General features: G+C 43.6%; 1 protein-coding gene and 1 long non-coding RNA gene across 4 annotated transcripts in view; one reads left to right on the plus strand and one right to left on the minus strand.

Annotated features, from left to right (window-relative positions):
• Positions 1-23,321, plus strand: part of TMEM131L (transmembrane 131 like) — a 169,548-nt gene that overhangs the window by 54,813 nt on the left and 91,414 nt on the right. The window lies entirely within an intron of this gene.
• LOC129034959 (uncharacterized) lies at positions 13,484-20,222 on the minus strand. Its single transcript, XR_008502059.1, has 4 exons — positions 19,650-20,222; positions 19,263-19,369; positions 14,606-14,688; positions 13,484-13,890 (listed from the first exon to the last, which is right to left on the minus strand). It is a non-coding gene; the product is annotated as an uncharacterized LOC129034959 (long non-coding RNA).

Genomic DNA, 23,321 nt, shown 5'->3' on the forward strand with positions numbered 1-23,321 from the left:
ACAAGAAGTGCATGTTTATTTTACAGTTTTTCAACAGTATACAGAAGAATAAAAAGATTACATTATTCCCCTACCCAACATAACTTTTGTTATTTTGGTGTATGTGCTTCTACTGAGCCTGCAACTTAAAGCAGAATTGTTTAGAGTGAAATCCTACACGTGCTGCCCTAGGACCTCTGGTTTTCTTGGGCATGAGAGGAACTGTTGAATGTAAGTTTTGAAGAGAGTGAGAAATCAAGTGTGGGTCTGTGAGGCTGTGGTGAAGGAGCCGGAGGAGAAACGTGGAGTGGTGAAGTGGGAACCCTCAACCGCCGTTTGTGAAATGGGACGTTCTCACCTTTGAAGCTTGAGCTTGTGGGTTTTGAGTTCCTGTTTTGTGCCCTTTTAATGTCAACTTTCTAAGTTCATAAGTTGGTAGGAAATAGGTGTCCTAACTTCCATTGTGTGCAGATAATAGGAAACTTAAATGAAAGGTGGGTGAGAAGCAGGGATGTTGCATGCCAAGCACTAGGGAAAGGAGGAGACCGGGATGAAAGTAAAGGTGAAGGCAGTGCTGCAGGCAGAGGGACCACCCTCTGGGCTCCCTGGGACTCGGTCCGTGTGGCCCTTCCAGGAAGAGTGACCCTTCCCCCTGCCTCATGCTATTTCTGCCAGAACCCTTTGGTGCTCTACCGAGCTCTCTCTTCTCGTTTGTCTCCACCCAGTAAGATGGAGTTCCTTAAGAGCAAGATCCTTCAGTTATTTCTTATTTTTTATCCCCAGCACCTAGCTGGGTTCCCTCACCCTAGCCAGTCTTTAATAAATGCTTCTTGGAATGAAAGAATGAGAGCCTGCCCAGAAGGTGGTCATTCCCATATCTCATCGTGTGCCACAGCCCATTTCATTTCTCACCTCACCTCCCCATCCCCATCCTTTGTGGAGTCCTCTTCCTGGAGGGCCTCCCCATCCTCCCACTCCCACTGCCCACAGACTACTTTGAGCAATGGGTTGCTCGAAGCCCTGCCTTGAGTTACCTTGGGTGATCTAGACCAGGCAGAGGAAATCCCCATTGCCTTTGCCTGGGCCACAGAGCTTGGGTTTTCCCTTAGTCCACTCTGTCTGATACATGGTAGTTAGACTTTATAGGACTTAAGGATGAGTAGGTTTTTGTGGATTAGTTTGCTCACCTAATCATCAATGTACTGTGTTTCTTAGCTCTTAAAAAAAATAGTTTAAGGCCATAGGATTACCTGTATTTTTAACTTTTGTGCCCTTAAAATTTTATGTCAGAATAAAATCTGAATTATAGTTTCTTGTGAATATAATTCCCAAATGTTATGTCAGGCATTGGCAAGCCATGTTATTTAAAACTACCAGAAGTATGTTGCCTTTTAAGTGGAAGTATTTGTGAAAGGTATGAATTTCCTAGTATCCCTCTAGGCTGCTGTCTGTTGAATGGAATTCCTTCTATAAGAGGAGAGGTTAGGCAGTTTGCCTTAAGCTAGCAGAGCGGACTAGCTATTCATTTTAGGAATGAATGGAGGCCAGAGAGAAGCATAATAAGCCAAAACTTAAAATTTGGAAGGAAAATAGCACTACATTGTTTAGGAGGAAACTAAATCTGTGGCATAAGTCTGAAGGTAAGACTTGGTAAAAAGAAGGGGAAGTCTTTGAGGAAGAAGAATTGAGGTTTTAGAAAATGCAAAGGCTGACATTTGCAGAGCTGGTTGGCTAGTTGTTTTGAAGAGGGTGCTAATGGGAAGCACTCAGGAGGTTGTGTGCTTCTAATTGGCCTCAAGTTTTATAGTTGAATTTTCATGGATCCTTATCATATTATTATTGATGGGATTATGGAGAAAAGTCTGCAGTTAGTGTTAAAAGAAAATTAAAATATTTCCAAATCAAGGCCACACCCAGAAAAGATCTCGCCTTTACTCCTGCAGTCAGGCTGATAGATTATATAGAAAGTTGTATTTTGTTTTGTACCCCATACTCAGGGTGATACCCAAGGTTTTACCTGATCAGAGGAGGCCTCAGCCTTCCATAAAGGGAGCGTTTTCTGTTTGATTATCAGCCCTGCCCTTACTTCATGACATAGTTTTCTCATTACAAAATTCATGTTTATTGTAGGATGATTAAGTAATTCAGAAAAGAACAAAGAGAATAAAAGTCGTCATCACCCAATCTCCTGGCTGAGAAGTGATTTACCAGCACGTCTCACTTTAGGTTTTCTGTCTTTCCCATGTTTCACTTCTGGGTTTTTTTTTTTTTTTTTCTGTCTTAGCTGCAAAGTCTAGTGGGGAATTTGGCCCCTGGCTGCTCTGGATTGCCATTCTCAGAGCTTTTCATTCTCAGGAGTTCCCTTCCCTTCCAGGGCGTGTAGCCCAAGGACTCTGATGGACCTGCCCTAGGTCTCAGCAGAAGGAGGGGCAGTAGCTAAGTTCTGTGTGTCGGTTGAGGCCATAAGCCAGGGCTACTCCCTGCTGGCAGTCCAGGTCTTCTCCCACAACACTTTGTAAATTTTAAAAAGGCCAAAAAGAAAAATAGTTGCTAATATCAAGGACATAGATATATGTTTTAATGACTGACATTGTTTGCAGGTAAATATGTCAAAAGGAGAGTTATATTTTTATGAGCTTTATGTATGTCTTATTTTGAAGACAGTTTATATGATAATGATGCATGCTTTTTATTTTAAGGGACTTTGTAAAGAAGGTGAGCTTGTCTAGTGGTGTATGGGATTGCTTGGTAGGAGGCCTAGGTTTGTTTCTTAGCTCAGCTGTTTAACCAGATCCTTGACTTTGGGCAAGCACCCCTCTGGGTTTCCATTTCCTGGCCTGGAGGAGGAGAAATTTAGACCCTGTGGTCTATTAAGGTTACTTCCAACATAAAACTCCCATGTTATGGGTTGAAGCCTGATTTTATCATTTTATGTTATTTAGAGGATTTGTAGCTGTGTCATAGATTTTGTGCAGTGTCGCCATTGCTGTGATTTATTTGGTGCCTTTGGCCAGGATGTAACCCTTCAATTACAGTGTAGTTCCCATGGGAAGGTATGATATTGGCTTCATATTGTGGGTTCTAGGAATGTTCCATGGAGGTAAAGCAGGGGCTATCGCTGTAAATAGTTTCATTGGATGGCTCGTGTTTTAGGACCACACTGCTGTTTGGCTAGTGAAGCATACGTAATGATGCTGAGTGTAATAGCACACTGTCCAGGTATTTGACAGGCGTTTCTCTCTGGTTTATGGGCTGATGCGACTTGATACATAATGATTATTCTCCTTCTTTCCAACGTGTTTGAGTGGTGCAGACAAATCAGGCATATATTGGAAAGTTTTAGGATTTTTTAAAAGGATTTTTCCATTTTTAAAAACTTGAAATAGTGATTGTGATAGTACCTCTAGAGCCAGTGCCCGTTCTTTCATCACAGGTTTAACAGCCTCATAAGTAAATCCTTTTCCTTTCAGTTTCTTTTTTTTTGAGACTGGGTCTCACTCTGTCACCCAGGCTGGAGTGCAGTGGCACGATCTCGGCTCACTGCAATCTCTGCCTCCAAGGTTCAGGCGATTCTCGTGCCTCAGCCTCCCAAGTAGCTGGGGTTACAGGTGCGTGCCACCACACCTGGCTAATTTTTGTATTTTTAATAGAGACAGGGTTTCACCACGTTGACCAGGCTGGTCTCGAGCTCCTGACCTCAAGTGATCTGCCCGCCTGGGCCTCCCAAAGTGCTGGGATTACAGGCGTGAGCCACCATGCCCAGCCCTTTTCCTTTCAGTTTCTTAATTTCTTTTTATTACTCTTGCCGCCCAAGTCTAACTGATTCTTCTCATTTGTTAGTGGGTTTCCCACTGAAATCTTCCCTGTATCAGTGTTTTTCAAATATTAAGGCGCACAGGAATCATCGAGGGATCTTGTTAGCTTGGAGATGCTGATTGAGTAGGTCTGTGGTGGGGCCTGCGACTCCACATTCCTTTATTTTTTATTTTTATTTTTATTTTTGAGATGGAGTCTCGCTCTGTCGCCAGGCTGGAGTGAGTTGGCACGATCTTGGCTCACTGCAGCCTTTGCCTCCCAGGTTCAAGTGATTCTCCTGCCTCAGCATCCCAAGTAGTTGGGACTACAGGCGCGCACGCGCTACCGCACCCAGCTGATTTTTTTGTATTTTTAGTAGAGACGGGGTTTCACCATGTTGGCCAGGATGGTCTTGATCTCTTGACCTCATGATCCGCCCACCTCGGTCTCCCAAAGTACTGGGATTACAGGCATGAGCCACCATGCCCGGCCTGCTACTCCGCATTTCTAACAGACTCCCAGACGATGCGATGCTGCTGGTCTGTGGATCATAGTTTGAGTAGCAAGGGCATAAAGTTTGTGTAGGCCACACTTGGTCCACCTGTCCTCTCATCCAGAGGCCTCTCTTCTCCTGTCCACTATCTGTATTGTTCATCTGAGAATCATTTATCCCTAACTTTAAGTTTCCAACACATGTTTTTTGAGCACTCCCTCCTGCAGATACCGTATTGGATAGAGGATGCAGGGATGCAGGACACACTCCCTGCCCTCAAGAAGCTTGCTGTCTTATATGAGGCCAGTAGCACTTGTAAATAGCTCTTGTCATGTTGTGAAATGTGCTGTAACAGAGGTAGGTGTAGAGTGCTGCAGAAACACAGAGGAGGGAGAAATTGTTCTGGTAATTAAGGGTTCACATCATGTCTGTTCTGTTGAGCGGGCGTGTAGGTTTTGGGGTCTTGAGAGAGGGCCTGCATTTATTGTTTATATGTATCTTTGTGTCCCTTTTGTCTGGGACAATACCTGAGACATGGCAATTAAATGTTGAATGCATGAGGTTATTTAACCCTCCTAGAAAGACTGAAGATCCCTTTTTAGGAATTAGATGACCATCTTTTTTCAGTTGCACCTCTGACACAAAGCTCATGTTGGCTACAGTCCATTGATGTTTTAGGATTTGGGGTTATTCTAGCAGGTACTTGTGACTGACAATAGTAAATGAATCTCACAAGGGGGAGGTAGGTGAAAGTAATTTTCATCGTAATTATTATTTGGTGACTTGTCAAATCTTCAGGTTTTTTTTTGTGTGGGGGATGAGGTCTCATTCTGTTGCCCAGGCTGTAGTGCAGTGGTACGATCTCAGCTCACTGCAACCTCCGCCTCCTGGGTTCAAGAAATTCTCCCACCTCATCCTCCCGAGTAGCTGAGATTTCAGGCGTGCACCACCATGCCCAGCTAAGTTTTTGTATTTTTTGGTAGAGACAGGGTTTCACCATGTTGCTCAGGCTGGTCTTTTGAACTCCTGGGCTCAAGTGATCTGCTTGCCTTGGCCTCTCAGAGTGCTAGGATTACAGGCATGAGCCACTGGCCCAAATCCTGAGTTTCTTCTTATCTTTTTTTATAGTGCATTGATCCTAATCAGGCAAGAGTATGTGACCCCACCCCTGCCCTGATTTAATGTTTACTTCCTTTTCTTCCTAATTTTATAACTTGTTGCCAGTGAAAGGATCAGAATTTGGGGGTCTTTCGTGTTTGAGGAAACGGAGCCCAGGAAGGGAACCCAACACGTTTACCTGGCAGTGTCTGGCTGAGCCTGGACTGTCATCTTGGGCCCCTGACTCTGAGGTGAAGGCTGTTTCTGCAACATTTGGGTCTAACCTCGTCCTTTTACTGTGTCCTGCCTCAGGGGACCACCTTGCATTTGTCTCTCTTCAGTTTCCTCTTTTTTGGTACTATATGTGTACAACTTCGAGAAGCTTCTGTAATTTTAGTCCAGTTTGTGTGTTGTGCAGCCATGCCATTAACTGAGCAGGTTCTTTTTCTCACCTTCTGGTCTGAATTTCCTTGTCCTGCGGAAAGGCATTGCCTGCCACGCCTTGTTGAGTTCTCCCATCTCTGAAATAAAGAGGAAAATAGATGTTATACATTTTTAAAGCCTCAGTTTACTTCCAGGTTTTGGCATAATATAAAACAGATTACAGCTTGACTCTTCAGGTGGATTATTTAGTCGTAAAAATGGAAACTTATTGATAGGGAAAACCCAGCCTACGAAAACAGAACAGAGCGCAAGATTGCATTTGAGCTCCCAGCAGTTGGCATTGGTAGATTTGCGTGGGTGGTAAAACATAAGTTTTGTATTTGATGTATCCTTTTCCAGTGAAGAGGGAAAACTGTGACATGTTTTACAATATTGAAAAAAGCATACCAGTTTTAATATAGAGTGTGAAGTCTGGTGGCAGTAATGCAGATAAACCATTCCCCTTTGGAAATTTAGGGGCTTTAAAAACAACAAAACAAATCACAATAAGGTAAGAAAAAGTGTAAGTTCAAAAGCAGGTAAATGAGGAAAATACTTTCAAATTTAAGGCGGAAATTGTTTTCTCACTTGCATTCTTTTTAATGTTCTTCCTACTTTCCCTAAAATAACAGAACCTGGTCTCTTATAGGTTCTCTGCCTAGGCTGTCTCGTAATGTGTTCATATTAAAGTTGCTGTTCCACAAGCAAAGCAGGTACAGTGTATGCCTCTGTTTCAGAGCTTCCAAGCCTAATAGAAGTAGTCTTGGGGAGAGAGGGATTTGTTTGGGGGTGAGGGAGCCAACCCCTCCCTCGGAGAGTGTGGGCCACAGGTAGGGTAAACTTTGAAACTCAAGAGAAACATCTGCAGTGGTTTCTTATCTGACCATGTACAGTGTATGGTGGGTCACACCAGTCTTTGAATTTTGGCACCCTTTCTGTAGGGTAACTCTCTGTGGGTCTGGCCTCGGAGGGTTGTGGCCTCCAGAGTAAAGAGGTGGGATCCAGTGAGCTGAGGAAGAACCTTCCATTGCTTTTATCCCCACTGTCCAGAGGGTTCCAGAGACCGCCCATCAGTTGCCTGTTCCGTGATCACTGGTGATTTCTGGGAGGTTTTGTGATTAATTTTATCTCGGTGCTTATGAGAAATGACACTTAACCTAGTGTCTTTGAACCTTGACTTTCATCTGTAGAAAATGGAAATGTTCTGTTCCATAGAGAGTCAGTTGTACTTGCACTGGTAAAAGAAATGATTGATTACTTTGAATATTCTATTTAAGGAAATGGTACACAGCATACTTCTAAAATGTAGATGGGATGGAATCCTTTTTACAAAAGAAATGAAAGTAAAATTTCCACTAAAATTGGCAAGCTTTTGTGGGTGTACCTCTTTCATCTTCAGCATGACTTGAAGAGGAACTTTAGTCAGTGTATATGTTTCCACTTACTGAAAGTGAGTATGTAAAGTAACTAAACCTATAGTGGACTCTTTATTTAGAAATAGATACTGTTACTTTGGAAGGGAGTGGATTGAAAGAGTTGAAAAACTAAAGAGAAGAGAAAACTGAATCCTTGGGGGGAAAATCTTAATGCAAGCACAAATATAACACCAAATTAAATCTAGGAGGAAAAGTAGTTTGAGCACGAGGGAAAATAAATTTTAAAATTTAAGGGTACGTGTACATTTTATGTCTCACTGTGGTGTACTCTTTGGTCTGAATCCTTGTGAGAGGAATGATTTCATTTGCTTCGAACACCTCCCTTTTTCTCCCCTACCCCCTTCACATAACCTGTGGGAGATTTTCTGTATTTGGCATATGCCCATGTTTTGAAGTCACACAGTGTATTAAGTAAGATCCGATTGCAAAAATGGTCTCTGTTAAAATAGGCTGTTACGCAAGATGTTACCATATGTTCATTTCACGAGACCTCACACATGCTTTAAGGACCATCGTTATTTCAAATCTAAGTCGTTTATAGTTCATATTTGTGTCAAATATTCCATTTGCAGCCTCTAAAATTCTTGCCGTCTCTGTTGTCCTTTTTTCTTAGGTCTCTGCTGCTTCCTGGAGAATACAAACTCCTTGTAGTCAGGGTCTGTGTTTTATACTTTTATCCATTCACTACACCTGATGCTGTGTTGGATATCAGGTCCGGGAAATACTGTGTAAAAATTGCTGGTTGAATTTTGGCAGATCTTGATAATGTGATTATCAGGATATTCCAGGGGAGGTGGCATTAGTATACTTAAACTGATAGTTTAAGTGTCATTAATTTGGTGGATGGTGGCATTTTGGGGAAAAGAGCCGGTTTATTGGATGCTAAATCAGGACCCTGATCTAGACAGGCTGCATTATGAGCTGAATCAAAGAATAAATTCAAAAGATATTATTAGGTATGGTACAGTTCTGGGACATGAATGAGCAGTTTCCCCACAGGAAGGGGAAATAGAAGAACGCCCAAAGGAAGTACTGTAGGTGAGAGAGACTTGAGGGTTGTTAGAGACTGCTTGAAAAGAGAATGCTGCATAGGTGTAGATTAAAGTTGAGGATCTTCTGTTCAGGGTAGGCTAGCTTGCTGTACTTGGTTCTGGCAAGTACCTTTAAAAGGTATTCATTGGGTGTTTTCAGAAGCACATTTTACTCATGCAAGTTCGACCTCTGGAGCGTAGCAAAAAGTGAGTGATTCGTCCCACTGTTTGACTGAGTTGATATCTGACATTGGACCAGTGGCAGTGACAGAGGTAGCTCTTAGGTCTTAGGATCGCAGCTGACAGGATGTGGCTGACTCAGTAGTTCCAAGACAGCTTCCTGAGGCCCCTCACTTTCCTGATGTGGCAGAGGCACCAGCACCCCTCGTGGGCCAGTTCCATGTGATTCTGGGAGTCTTTCCTGGAGACCCAGCATAGAGCCTGCTCCCTTGAACTCTTCAGTGATTTTATAAGCACGTAATTCTCTATATTAAATCCCTTTCTGCTTAAAATAGCTAGCTCATTTCCTGCAGCCTGACTCTGGCTGAGGCTGAAGAATTTTATAATGGGAATGAGCTGCATTGGAAACAGAAGTGTCACTGCAAGTATCCTGGAATGCGCAGCAGATAGATGGATAAATGGATCAGTGGTTCCCAAATGCATATACTCAGATTCCTTCTGCTCCCCTAGTGGATGCATGTACACTGGAATTGTCTGAGAGAGCTATTCCTCAAACACAGATTCCTAGGCTCTATCCCTAGAAGTTCTGATTCGGGGGAAGTGCTGGAACCCTTGAATCCATATTATCTCTGAGAGATGGCCACATTGGCTATTACTGGACTAAATTATTTCTTGACTCTAGGAGCCAGTGCCCATGAGAGTTCTTTTTAAAAGGGAGGAAGTGTTTAGGAGCTGCACATTTTTAAAGATTCCACTACAGAGGATATACCTTTTCTTGGATATAAAGAGATTAATACTGTAAATACTGTCAGAATGTGAACTCTACAGGATTTCCCTGTTTTGTTATTACTGGAGGAAAGGAATATATTTCAAAAATGTTACTGAATCCGGAATAAAAATTGAGTTGTTTGTAATGAGAGTTAAAAATTCATGTGAGTACCTTATTATACAGTATTTTATTATATAAACATGGCATTTTACAGGATAATACGCTATTTTATTGTATAAAGTGCTGTTAGTATATTTTCTTATCTCTGTTTATAGTTAAAGGAAAAAGACAATAGAAGTTATTTAAAATCCGGAAATGCCTCCTAAGAAGAGAGGTCAAGGGGTTATTTGGAGAACTGGCCAATTTAGGATAATTTTGTAGTGTTAGAGTTTGCTGAGCTCTGGAAGCCAGGTGTTTTAAGGATCACATGTCTGGTGTAAGCACTTGTTCTTCTCTTATTCAATTTCCCCACCTCTCTCCACCCTCCCCACCAAACCCCAGTCTTCTCTTCATCTTCTGGCCCTTTTAAGGTGCATGCTAACAGATAAAGAAGGAAATCACCATTGTTCTCCAGTCTAGTAGAGCCTGCTTGATTGAAATTGATTAGCTCTAGATGATTGGAGTCCTTGTAGCAGCAGGGATTATATGTCAAATGCATCTCCACTGAAGGCCAAAGCTGTTCTTCCTCTGCAGCTGCCAGGCTGCTTGAAATTAGGCAGAATGATTTTGCACTTGGATAATAGTCAGGAATTAACTGCAGCTTACAAAGCACTGCATAATTATGGGAAATGTGGATGGTGCTAATCAAATGCATCTGCATATGGCATTTTCATTATGTACAGGAGGCGTATGTGTGCACAGAAGGGGAATGAGCTTGTGTAGAGCTTGTATGGGTACATGTGTGAGAAGATGCATCTGCAGAAATGGCCTCCTCTTTCCTACATGGAATCCTGACAGAATGATTGAATTAGGAGTCTGGTGTGTGTGCTTACTTGCTATTAGTGCTTTTTTTTAAAAAACCGCTTTATTGAGATACAATTCACATGGCATACAATTTGCCCACTTAAAGAGTGCAACTCAATATTTTTTAGTGTATTTGTGGGGTTTTGCAACCAGCAACACACTCTAATTTTAGAACACTTTTATCCTTCCTAACATAACCTGTTGATTCTTTTATAAAGAAAATGTAGTTTGCACTTTTTGATGGACACTTTTTCTTTTTTTTTGAAGTGGGAATTTCAGATCATCTTCAGCCTTTTGCAAAATTATACTGTTTCTCGGAAAGCATTTGTTTTTATAAATAGTCATAAAATGTTTCTTAACGTTCCAAAGGTTACCTGCTTTCCTGACTTTTGGACACAACCTCATGAATTATGTTTTAGTTGCTGGGTTCATGTACCTACTAGTTGGAATCTTTTCAGCTTCAAGTGACAGATTTCACTCAGCTAGCTGACGCATTAAAGGAACTCATTGGCCCTGGTAACCTGGAAGAAGCCAGGGGTATTAGCTTTAGGCACAGGTGGATTTAGGGATTCTCTCTCTTTCTCAATTCTTTTTTTTTTTTTTTTTTTTTGAGATGGAGTTTTGCTCTTGTTGCCCAGGCTGGAGTGCAGTGTTGCGATCTTGGCTCACCACAACCTCTGCCTCCCAGGTTCAAGCAATTTTCCTGCCTCAGCTTCCCAAGTAGCTGGGATTACAGGCATGCACCACCACACCCGGCTAATTTTGTATTTTCGTAGAGATGGGGTTTCTCCATGTTGGTCAGGCTGGTCTCGAACTCCCAACCTCAGGTAATCCGCCTGCCTTGGCCTCCCAAAGTGCTGGGATTACAGGCGTAAGCTACCACACCCAGCCTCTTTCTGAATTCTTTCATTTCCACATTGGCCACGTTCACCCCATTTTATAGCTAGGGGGGACTGGGTGTGGGAGTGGGGCGCACATCTGCAGCAGCAGTGGCAGAGGGGAGGCTGCGAATCAGGTGCTGAGCCTCACCTCAGCTTGCCTATATTTTGTGTCACTGGCTTATAAATTACTCTAGGTTTTGATTTATTTCTTCATTCTGGGATTACAGATCTATTCATTCAAGCAGTGGAACTAAAAGAACCATCTCAGGCATGCTGCAATAACCAATGTTGCTGATTCAGATGCTTAGTCAAAGCATTTGAACCAGGCCCAGGCTGTGGGTGCTACTTTCTAAAAGATTCTCCCCAAGCCAAGGGCTACCAACTTGGACCTTCTCTTACAGTCCTGTTTGAGCATGAGCCACCTGATCACGCAATTCTAGCTTAATCTCTTTCTAAACTTTTCATTGCCTGGTTCAGTACCTTTTTTTCCTTAGTAGGATCCTATGTTTTTTGCATTTTTAAGTTTCTTAGTTGTCTTGCCTCTTAACATTTACAGCATTCGTAATTTAGTAAATCACTAAATGTTGTATTTGTGATTGGCATGAATAGACACGATATATTTTTTAAGCTGAGTAAGAAATATAACCAACCTGACATTGGTTTTTAAAAATATTCTATACATACTTTTATTGTTTTGGTAAATTAGATTTGGTGAAGGTTTTGGTTGAAGTTTGGGAAACGTTTTTTATGATTCTGCAGTTTCTGACATGCTAGGATGAAGCTAGCTTTATACTGAGTAATTAAAAAGAAATATTCTGAGGCCTGAATTGTGATTTTATAAATCAATGACACCAGTTTGGGAAGGTTTTCTTTCACTCAACAAATGTTACTGAGTGAGTGTTCTGTAAATACAAAACAGCAAACCAAATAGACCAAAATCTAGTGGACCTTGCAGTTTAATAGGATGTGAGAAAGAGAAAACTGCAAAACTAAATTTTATGGATGTTATGAGGTGATATGTGGTATGGAAAAAGTTGAAACAACCGGTCAAGGGAAAAGAGGATGAGGATTGTGGTGGGGGCTGCAGCTATAAACAGGAGGTTGAAGCTTATTAAGAGGGTGAGATTTTACAAGGATTTGAAGGAGGTGGAGGATTTATTTTTATTTTTTATTTTTTTTGAGACAGTCTTGCTCTGTCGCCCAGGCTGGAGTACAGTGGCGCAATCTCGGCTCACTGTAACCTTCGCCTCCTGGGTTCAAGCGATTCTCCTGCCTCAGCCTCCCTAGTAGCTGGGACTACAGGCGCGTGCTACCACGCCCGGCTAATTTTTTGTATTTTTAGTAGAGATGGGATTCCACCATGTTAGCCAGGATGGTCTCTATCTCCTGACCTCATGATACACCCGCCTCGGCCTCCCAATGTGCTAGGATTACAGGCGTGAGCCACGGCGCCTGGCCAGGAGTTGGAGGATTTGATGGAGATGGGGGAGTTTGCCATGAGGCTGTCTGGGTGAAGAATGTTCCAGATAGAGAGAACAGCCACTGCAAAGGACTTTAAGGTAGGAGGACCATATACTTGGGGTATTCCCAGTTTAGCCAGAAGACCCTTGTGGTGAGAGCACCATGGGTACAGACCTGGAGAGGGGTGTGGAGTTGGTGACGTCACGGGGAGAGCACAGTGTGAGGCCTTGGAAATGCAGAGTTCTTGTGGGGATTTTGAGCAGAGCAGTGATGCCATTTGAATTAGGTTTAAAGAGGCCATGCTGGCAGTGCTGATCCTGGGCGTCAGGGAAACCAGTGAGGCCCTTACAGCCAGGAAGCAAGAGATGGAGAGACATGATGGTGCTTGGATCAGGTGTGGCAGTGGGCCTGGTGAAAGCGGAGCTCATGGGATTTCTGATGGGTGGGATGAGGGGTGTGAGAAAGAGAACAGTTAGGGATGACTCCAAGGTTATTGGCTTGAACAACTGAGCAGAGATGGCTGTGGGCAATTGGGTTTGGGGGTAAGATCAGGAGCTCAGTTTCACACCTGTTGAGTTTGGGATGTCTCTTCCACATTCCAGAGCACATGTGGATGGGCAGTTGGGAAGGGTGCTGGGTTAGAGATGTAAATTTGGGGTGGTGTTTACAGCCTTCACGTTGGATCAGATAAGCATTGAGTCATTTTAGATTGCTTAGAAAAGAGGACCAGGGTCTGGAGCCTGGGGTGTCTCTGCATTCAGAAGGGTCGTAGAGGAGACTGAGAGGTGGCCAGCGAGTTAGGGGAAGTGAAGCAACATAACAAAACCAAGTGTTTTGGAGGTGAAACTTTTGTTAGCTTTTAAATAATTTATTAATGTGGAAATATGCTGTTTGAATCAAAAAAAGAAACAATTATAAGCTGTATTTAGGAAGAGTGTACCTTCCTATTGCTCTTGAGTTTTCAAAAAGCACATCGTTCTGAACATCTTTAATATTCTCACAGGTTGGGAACCATTTTGGAGAGTCAGGCAAAAGGAAAGTGTCTGATATTCTACTCATCCTAACATTGCTGTTAATATTTTGGTATTTGCCTTCTCATTTTCCTTTGTATATTTTTTTAGTTGTAATCTTGTTGCACACAACAGCTTTGTTTCCTTTTGTTTACTTGTCACGGCAACGGCAGCACTTTTTTCATGTTGCTGTTTACAATCTTCAAAACACAATTTTTGTTGGAGCACTCTGCTTCTTTTGGAATGGGTGTTTATTGATAGAAGGATTGAATAGACAAAACCACGTTGCTACCAGCTGATCTTTGCTTTTCCCTGCCTTCCTGCACATCTGCATAGGATTCATACAGTGCTTTGTCTAGGGATGGAGAATGCTGGAAAGACAGGGGAAGTTGTTAGGATCTGGGCTGAAAATCCAGGAGCAAGACTGGGGCAGACCTGGCCACTGGGGGGGTTAACAAGCTGCTGATGGGGCAGAGGGAGTGAGGGCCTGTGGAGAGGGACTCCTGGGCTTGAGGGACCACGCAGGGCCATTCTTTCTTTTGCAGACATCTTCAGCAATAACACTTCAGTGCCTCAAGGATTTGAAAGAAAAATTACAATTTAAAAGGAAAACTCTTCGTGTATGATTTGCATATGAGTGGCATCTGTATAATTAAGAACAATTAAATTCCCTGAGCTGAATTGAAAGGGAGGCTCCTGCTTCAGTTGCTGCAGTGCCTGCAGTGCATCCTGTAGCTGTCAGGGCACTGGAGTTCTGTTGGAGGCATTCTGCCCACCTCCCCACAACCTCTAATAAAAGAAATCCTGAAACACTTTGCTGGGTGCTTGGCAAAACTCTTTACAAACACATTTCATTTAATCCTCACAATGGATTTAGGGGGTCTATGTCAGTCACATTCTCTAGAGGGACAGAACTAACAGGATCGATCGATCGATCTAGCTATCTGTCTGTCTGTCTGTCTGCCTGTCTATCTATCTATCTATCTATCTATCTATCTATCTATCTATCTCCCTCCCTCCCTCCCTCCCTCCCTCCCTCCTATGTATGTATATAAAGGGGAGTTTATTACAAAGTATTAAACTCACCCAATCACAAGGTCCAATAGGTTGTGGGCAAGCTGAGGAGCAAGGAAGCCAGTCCGAGTCCCAAAGCTGAAGAACTTGGGAGTCTGATGTTCCAGGGCAGGAAGCATCCAGCATGGGAGAAAGCATGGGAAAAAGATGTTGGCTGGGAGGCTAAGCCAGTCTAGTCTTTTCATGCTTTTATGCCTGCTTTATATCGTGGCTGCGCTGGCAGCTGATTAGGTGGTGCCCACCCAGATTAAGGGTGGGTCTGCCTTTCCCAGCCCACTGACTCAAATGTTAATCTCCTTTGGCAACGCCCTCACCGACACACCCAGGATCAATACTTTGCATCCTTCAATCAAGTTGATACTCAGTATTAACCATCACAGGGTCTTACCTTAATTTTTTAATAGTGGAAACTGAACTTCTGATCACAAGAGCGTTAGATGATCTCTTGTACTTATCTTTATGGTTAACTCCACCTTTGTAGATTGTTCCTGATTGGGACCCAGTGAACTTGTTACAGGAAAGAGGATCTGACCTAGACCCCAAGAGAGGGTTCTTGAATCTCACACAAGAAAGAATTCAAGGCAAGTCCACAGTGCAAAGCAAAAGCAGGTTTATTAAGAAAGTAAACGAATAAAGAATGGCTACTCCATAGTCAGAACAGCCCTGAGGGCTGATGGTTGCCCATTTTCATGGTTATTTCTTGATGATATGCTAAATAAGGGGTGGATTATTTATGCCTTCCCTTTTTTGACCGTATAGGGTAACATACTGATGTTGCCATGGTATTTGTAAACTGTCATGGCGCTGGTGGAGTGTAGCAGTGAGGACAACCAGAGGTTGCTCTTGTGGCCATCTTGGTTTTGGTGGGTTTGGGCCGGCTTCTTTACTGCAACCTGTTTCATCAGCAAGGCCTTTATGACCTGTATCTTGTGCCGACCTCTTATCTCATCCAAGACTTAGAATGCCTTAACTGTCTGGGAATGCAGCCCAGTAGGTTTCAGCCTCGTTTTACCCAGCTCCTATTTAAGATGGAGTTGCTGTGGTTCAAAAGCCTCTGACAAACCTGTGGGAATTTAGCCACATTCTTTCTGCTACTGCTGTGTTATATCTGATGGACTCCTTTCTCCCTAGACTAACTGGGAAGCAAGATGCAACTTTCCCTGATTTTTTCTCTTCTGATTTTGCAAGAACTCTGCAGTTGCACACAACAGTGAACAACTTTAAGTAGAGCAGGAACACAAGTATTTTCCCTTGTAAGGTTCCTGCCAGCCACCCCACAGGAAGGAGGTAATGTGTATCAGTACTTGAGGATGCTTTAAGCAGTCTTCAAAGAGTAGGATAATTCTTACCCCTTGCCTTCCCTGAAATGTAAATGGCAGTGGTTCTTATTGACTATGCTCCTTCCAGGACTTTGTTCCTTCCAGGTGGGGATGTCACCTGTGTGCTCCTTCTAGCACCTCTTTTCTTTCTGGTGTGGCCACATCAGTCTGGAATACCCTCCCACCTTTGGTTCCCTGAAGCATCTCATGGAGGTCCTTGCACATCCCTGCAGGTCTAGTTATGAAGCAGAAGGATAGGCTCTGAACCAGTCACATGCAGGCACTTCCCAGTTTACATCAGTGCAGGGCCAAAGCCACACTAGGCACCCACCAGAACCAATGGCTTTTCCCAGTGAAAGACAGCAGGAACCATCCTTTCCATACTTAGGATTTTCTTTGTTTTACCATCAGATTTGGGTTATGTTTGAGTGACTTTTATTGCTTCAGCTACTTAGCTTTCTGGTTTATTGGGATGCTCTGGTTCTGGCCGCCCTGAAAGGCTGAAACTGCTGAAAAACCCGCCTCCCTCAGGGCAAGCAGGGGCTGGAGCGATGAGGCCATGTAGTATTAGTTCCGCTGAGCAGCTGCCACTGGCAATTTCTGGTGTTGGAAAAGAATGGGAAGCTGTTCTAGTTAGAATTAAAGCTTACATCTTAAACAAGAGAGCGTTTTCTCTCTCCTGAGAGTCTGCAGATATGCAGCCGCTGGCTCCAGGAAGTCTTTAGGGACCCCACGTTGCCTTCCCCAGGGTACTGGGATCTCCTACTCGTGGGACAAGGTGGAGACGTTTGTTTTCCTGGCAGCAGTTTGGAAACTGCCAGCGCGATACTTCGGCTTCCACCCCATTTGCTGGAACTTAGTCCTGTGGCCGTACCCAGATGCAAAGGAGCCTTGGAAATATGCCCACTTAAAAATTCCATTATGTGAAAGAAGATGAGAAGGGGGGATATTAGGGGCCAAAGAGCAACGTCTATCACAGAACCTTGGGAAAGAAACAATGAGATCTTTACCATTATTTCTCAAGGAAAAATTGCTTTTCATACAACATATGTTTAAGTCACATACCTCCCCCGAAAGGTGGGGAGGCAGAAAAAAACCCAACAAAACAAACACCCAGCAGCCCTCTGACTTGTGTTAAGGAGTCCTTGTTTTTCTGGGCACACTCTAGACTGGTTTCTCTAGTGCCAGTGTTTGTTGGGTTTCACATAAGAAAAATCATTTTTAAAGCCCTTCTCTGACAGTGGGGTTATATTATGTAAGTGAGCTTGGTGATAGTAAATTATACTTTATGGGCAAGTGTGTGGTCTGTGCTAGTCTGCTGAATGGACAGCATGAAACTTCAATTAAAAGAGTTTCTGCTGCATTCCATTTTAAAAACATTATGTTCAGAGGCTAGATTTTTTTTTTTTTTTTTTGAGGAGAGAAGACTTAACTTTTTGAATAATGACATATTGTCTAGGTATTCTGAGAGATGGGACTGGGCCCTGGTGGAGTGAAACACTGATATACATGTTAGTATTGTGCTCGACTATAACAGCTGCTGTGAAGCAGGGGGCTCCCTCGCTCATGCTAGCTCCTTTACTCATGAGGCTGGTCCTTCAAAGAACAGTTAGAAATTTTTCATTAGATTTTTCTGGCAATCTTGTTAACATTCTTTGTATTTGTCTGAAGATCATTTTGAGATATTTGCTCATATTGGGACTTTAAAAAAACACCTGTCAGGGCCGGGCGTGGTGGCTCATGCCTGTAATTTCAGCACTTTGGAAGGCCGAGGCAGGCGGATCACCTGAGGTTGGGAGTTCCAGACCAGCCTGACCAACATGGAGAAACCCTGTCTCTACTAAAAATACAAAATTAGCTGGGCATGGTGGCAGGCGCCTGTAATCCCAGCTACTCAGGAAGGCTGAGGCAGGAGAATTGCTTGAATCCGGGAGGCGGAGGTTGCAGTGAGCCGAGATCGCGCCACTGCCCTCCAGCCTGGGCAACAAGAGCGAAACTTTGTCTCAAAAATAAAACCAAAAAAACAAACAAAAAAAACAACCCCCAAAACAAACAAAAAACATGTGTCAGTTCAGTATATTTTAGTAAAATATTATTCTGGGTCATAAAGTTATATAGGATTGTTCTTCGGTCCTACTGAGAAACTCTAGAAATTAATTATCTTTTGTACTTCACTTTTTATCTTATCAGCCTTTCTGTGATCTGTATGCCTTAACTTGTGTTTTTCACTTCGTTAAAACTCTTCCTCTAACCTTACCTGAAGACAGCATGTTCAGGCTTCTAGATCCTACTCAAATGCCGCCTTTTCCAAAAGGCATTTCCTAACCTACTCCACGCCGGGTGATCTCTTCCTCTTGTGGACACTTAAAGTACTGTGACTGTGCTCTCCCTTGTATCATATGTGTTATGTATTGTAGGAGATATGTGATACATACATAATACTGTGAGCCTCTGAAAGTTAGGCAGCCTGTTTTTATTTGCCTTTGGATTTCTGAATCTAACTGCCTTGGGTAGATAGAAGAAATGAATGTCGGTGGGATTTGGCATGTCTGCCTTTACAGTATGAATAAGTTCAGCTACCAAGTTGCTTAAAGTGTTATACATGAGCTTTAAAACATGGCTAGTGCACCATTAGGGAACTAATACTTAAATTTTTATGGACACTTTTAGAACTCATAGTTGGTTTTCTAAAAATAACATGCACAGTAATGCATGAACTTGCATTGTCCACCCATGATCAAAGAGGAAAAAGTCCTTCATCCCTAGACTCCCTTATCTGCTTAGGGTTTGTGTGAATTTCTGCTTTGGCTTCTTTTTTTTATGTATAGTGTCTGGCAAACTCTGTTAATGCTGGAGGTATCTGATACTGAATGTTCATGCTGACTTGTCCTAGAGCTGAAAGGTAATGCCAAATGGATTTTGTATTTTGCAGATTTTATAATCACATTTCATTATTTTAACATACAGTAGAGTGACCTACCCTAGCGTCTAGGAAAGATGTCAAATCTTTAAACCACAGAGGAGACGCCATGAAAGTAAGGAGAAAGTTGCAATGGGAGTTGGGGAAATGTGAGCTTAATTGCTGGCCTGTTCTTTAATAGGGTTTTGCAAAGTCCTTTAACTACTTGGCTAAAGTAGATCTTTATAGTATGTGGAATGTGGTAAGAGTAAATATGTAAATATAATAATGTATTTTAAAATTCTTTGAATTGGAGAGAAAATGCCTTTTGGTCCTCATAGAATGTGGGGGTGAGGGACAGATTTCTTTGGTTGCACATGGAGTTAAGGAAGACACAGGAGTCAAGGTATCAACAAAGCTTTCAGCTGGGCAGGTAGGCCAAGGCACTCACCAGCGTGGGAATATAGTACAGCCAGCTGAGGGGCGTTGCAAGCAAGATGGTGAACTGCATCTTTTATTCCTTTGGGAGGTGCCTGTGGGCCATCCACGGGATGAGGCCTGGTACAGATGGAAACACGAATCAGGAGCTCAGCAAAGTCTAGGCCACAGATACACAGGCTTGGGAAATGAATCAGTCAAACCACAGAAACCAAACTCTGGCTGATTTGAGCTGAAAAGGAATTTATTGAAAAGATGTTGGGCAGCTGACAGAATCTCTAGTAAGACCAAAGAACCAGGCCCAGAAAACAAGCCGGCAAAAAGAGGAATTAGCAGCTAGAGTCACAGCCAAAAGTATTCCATGGAAATAGACTGCTGAGAACCCCACCCCATCACTTACCCTGCTGCAGTACTGCTGTGGTCCCCCAGGACAAATTATTCAACTTCTTTGCTTCCTTGTGGCATCAGCTTGAGGAGGCTCTGCCTCAGGCGGGTAAATCTGGAGAAGTCTGGGTAATGGGCTAGCACCCCAGCTGTTAGTGGGGCTAAGTAAAACTAGTATCTGGCCCTTTCCGAATCCAGGAGGGATGACCATGGAAAATGTACCAGTGCAGTAAAGGAAGATGCTGAACAGCTACAGAAATCACAAATGTCAGTGAAGGAAGCATTAATCTGTGGGTGATAGGCAAACCCACTGGATGGGTACAGTAGGCTAGAATGAGAAAAGAGTAGAGGAAGAGCTTTGGAAATGACAGCATGGAAGAGATAGGCAGAGGAAGAGGAGTTTGAAAGGGAGAAGGAGCAACCACAGAGGTAAGAGGTAGTGGGGAGGTTTCCTGAAAACCGAGGGAGAGACATTCAAGAGAGGGTAGCCAGTGGAGAGGCCAAGTCAGCTCAGTACTTGATTTCGCAGGCTGTGATCATTTATGACCTCAGCAAGGGCCGCGTTGTTGCAGAGAGGGCCGGGGCCAGAGAGCAGTCAGGTGGAGGCAGTGTAGTGAAGGGGCTGTGAATACACGATCACATTCCCGTTCAGCCACCCCACAGCCGAGTGCGCTTCGGCAAGTTGTTTAAATCCCCAAAGCATCTTTGTGTGCGAAAATGGGATGGATGGTGATTGGCACCCACATAGGGTTCTTAGGATTATATATAATAAAGTGCTTGGCACAGTGTCTGGTATACTACAAGTACTCAGTAAATTTACTTGCTGTCATTGTTACATCACGTATGGTTTGGCTTCGAAGGGAAGAGGAGGGCTTGAAGCGGCTAGGGAAGGTGGAGAAGGATCTTAAGTGAGCAGGGCATGATTCTTTTCATGTAAGTAAGTGGAGGAGACAGAGCTGGGAGGGAGATGGAAATCCTGGAGAGGGCAGGACAGGGGGCTGTGAGCCTGGGATGCATCCAGAAAGAGCAACTGTGGGGTTAGTCTGACAGATGCAACGTCTCCTCCTTGGATAGTGTGGATGCATAGGTCATCAGCAATGTGAGGGACAGATTAGTGTGGATGACTTTTGTCACTGTCTTAGGAAAGCCGGCCATCAGCATGCTGGGCTGCTGTACATCCCCAGGTCCTGTTATTAGCAAGAGCGCCTCCAACAGACCACTCTTGGTATTGCTCCAAGGACTTTTTGATTCCTCTCTTTTGGTTTAATAATTGCTTTGACCTTGAAGCCTGAAGCTTTCTACAGTGAAAACTAGGAAAATCATGTCCTACCAAAAAACTTTTTCTTATTGGTGGGATTTTAATGGAGAAAAATACTGGTTTCTGCCTCCATTGTTAAATGGTTCTTTGCAATTAGTCAATTAACTGGTAAGAATGGCAGTTCCAACTTAAGTAGCAGTGCCTGTGTCTTTTATGTTTTTTTCCTATCAGTAAACTTCTGGGGAGAAGTATTTTTTAAATTAAAAATAAAAACAGAAAAAACGACTTGTACTAAGATCATGATGTAGAATTTTATAACTATGTAGTTATGTAACCCATTTAATAAATTGTGCAGCTTAGGCCATTTGTTTTTCAAGGAAGGCCCTAAAGCTCAGTGCCTTGCCTCAGTTCATAGGCGTTTCCAGGCGTGAGAACCTGGGGAAGGTCACCGCCTGGAGTAACCAATCAGATTGTTGGCATGCATTGGTATAGACACCCCCCAGGCTGGGACATTTTATATCTGTGCAGGGATCAATTTGAAGTCCAGTTGCATAATGGAAAAGTACTGAATTCCTCTAAGGTCCCAGGAGGTAGCAGCTGAGTCTTAGAAATACCTGTCTCCTGCTCAGAGGAAGATGGTGGTTGGCTAAGTATCCCATCAGACACACTGTTTAGAAGAAAGGGATCAAGGAGATTAATGCAGGGATCTTTGCCATTATGGAGTCTCCAGGTCTCTTCCAGCATTTCCAGCTGTGGGATCTCTCATTCCTGTGAATAATGAGAACAGCCCATTAGCTGTTCTCGTTAGCATAAGTGTCTCGTTAGCATAACGTGTCATTCCTTGAGCACTTCAGAGTCTTGACACAATAACATTATTCTGGTTACCGTGGTCTACTTAGTTACCTTTCTTGAGGCAGAGGTGGTTTGTGAAATGGATGGGAAACCTTTCCTCTTGTCCATGCAACCTTTTGCCGACATCCAGCGGCTAAAGCCATTGTTGCTGTGGCCATGAGGTTTTTGTTTTTGAAACACCCGCTGTCCTTTCAGGTGTTGGAAGAGTTTACACCTCAAAGACAGCTAGCTAGATGTGAGGGCATCAAGAGATGGATGAAACCCAGTTCACTGAGGAATATGGAAACTCAGACAGTTCAGGCCTCGCTGTGGGTGCTCACTGTTGTGTCTCAGATCCCTGTTAGGAGGTGAAGCTATTTTTCACTTGTTCGAAAGGACAGGCCCTCTTCTGAAACACTGTGATGTTCTCCAGGAGCTGAGTAAACCCTTAGGAATAAGGCCAGCACACATCTACAGCACGTCATCTGGGGAAGCGTCTGCTGAGTTTCCCTCGCTTCCCTCCTCATGGGCCAGCCAAGCCTTCCTAGGTAGCTGCTATGGGGGCCAGGCTGCCCTCTGCCTTGGGCTGGCCCTCTTCCCTTACGCCTCACACTGGCTTCCCTGCCTCACTCTCCTCACTCCACCCCTGGAGCCAGCAGGCCAGCTTGCGAGTGCACTTTCTGTGCTCAGTTCTCCAAGGCGGTCCACGCTATCTTCACTCCTGCCATTGGCCTTACTGGAAGCAGCCTCTGTTCAGTGTCCCTCCATGGTAGCTGCTCATTGAGGCCCACTCAGATAGCCCCATTCTCCAAAGGCTTTGCTGAGTTTCTCCAGTGGGTTTTCCCTCTTCTGTTTTTGGACTCTCCTGATCTCTGGGTTTTGATCATGGGCGTATGAGGCAGTCCAGTCTCCTGGATGGTAAGCCTGAGGGGAGCGTCTTCCTGGAGCTGACCACCTGCCTCCATGCAGCTGAGCCTTATTAAATTGCCAAGAGCTTTGAGGTGGGGTCAGCAGTCTCTGGCCCTTCCTCTCTGGGGAGATGAAGCTTTGTCTTTGAAATGACGTGTTTTGGTTGGATAACATTTGTGAACAGCTGGAACAGTTGGTTACAGCCAACTCATTTCCATGTCTAAGTTACTGGACTCATTTTTTAAAGTGTGTCTGATATCAGCAGACAGATTTAATTTTCCTAGGAATAAGAAATCTGGGCATCTACATGCTTTTGAAGGATCTTGGAGTCATCCAATGCAGCTTGCTCATTTTGCCGAAGAAGAAACTGAATCCCTGTGTCACACTGGCGTTCATGTCACACTAGGACCTGACCCAGCATCTTCTCATTTCCAGTGAAATTTCTCTTGTATCAGCCACTTTTTCAAACCGTTTCTTTTTTTTTTTTTTTTTGAGATGGAGTCTCGCTCTGTCACCCAGGTTGGAGTGCAGTGGTACGATCTTGACTCACTGAAAGCTCCGCCTCCCAGGTTTACGCCATTCTCCTGCCTCAGCCTTCTGAGTAGCTGGGACTACAGGCGCCCACCACCACACCCAGCTAATTTTTTGTATTTTTAGTAGAGATGGGGTTTCACCATATTAGCCAAGATG

The sequence above is a fragment of the Pongo pygmaeus genome, chromosome 3 (genome assembly GCF_028885625.2).
Source record: "Pongo pygmaeus isolate AG05252 chromosome 3, NHGRI_mPonPyg2-v2.0_pri, whole genome shotgun sequence".
Lineage (NCBI taxonomy): Eukaryota > Metazoa > Chordata > Mammalia > Primates > Hominidae > Pongo > Pongo pygmaeus.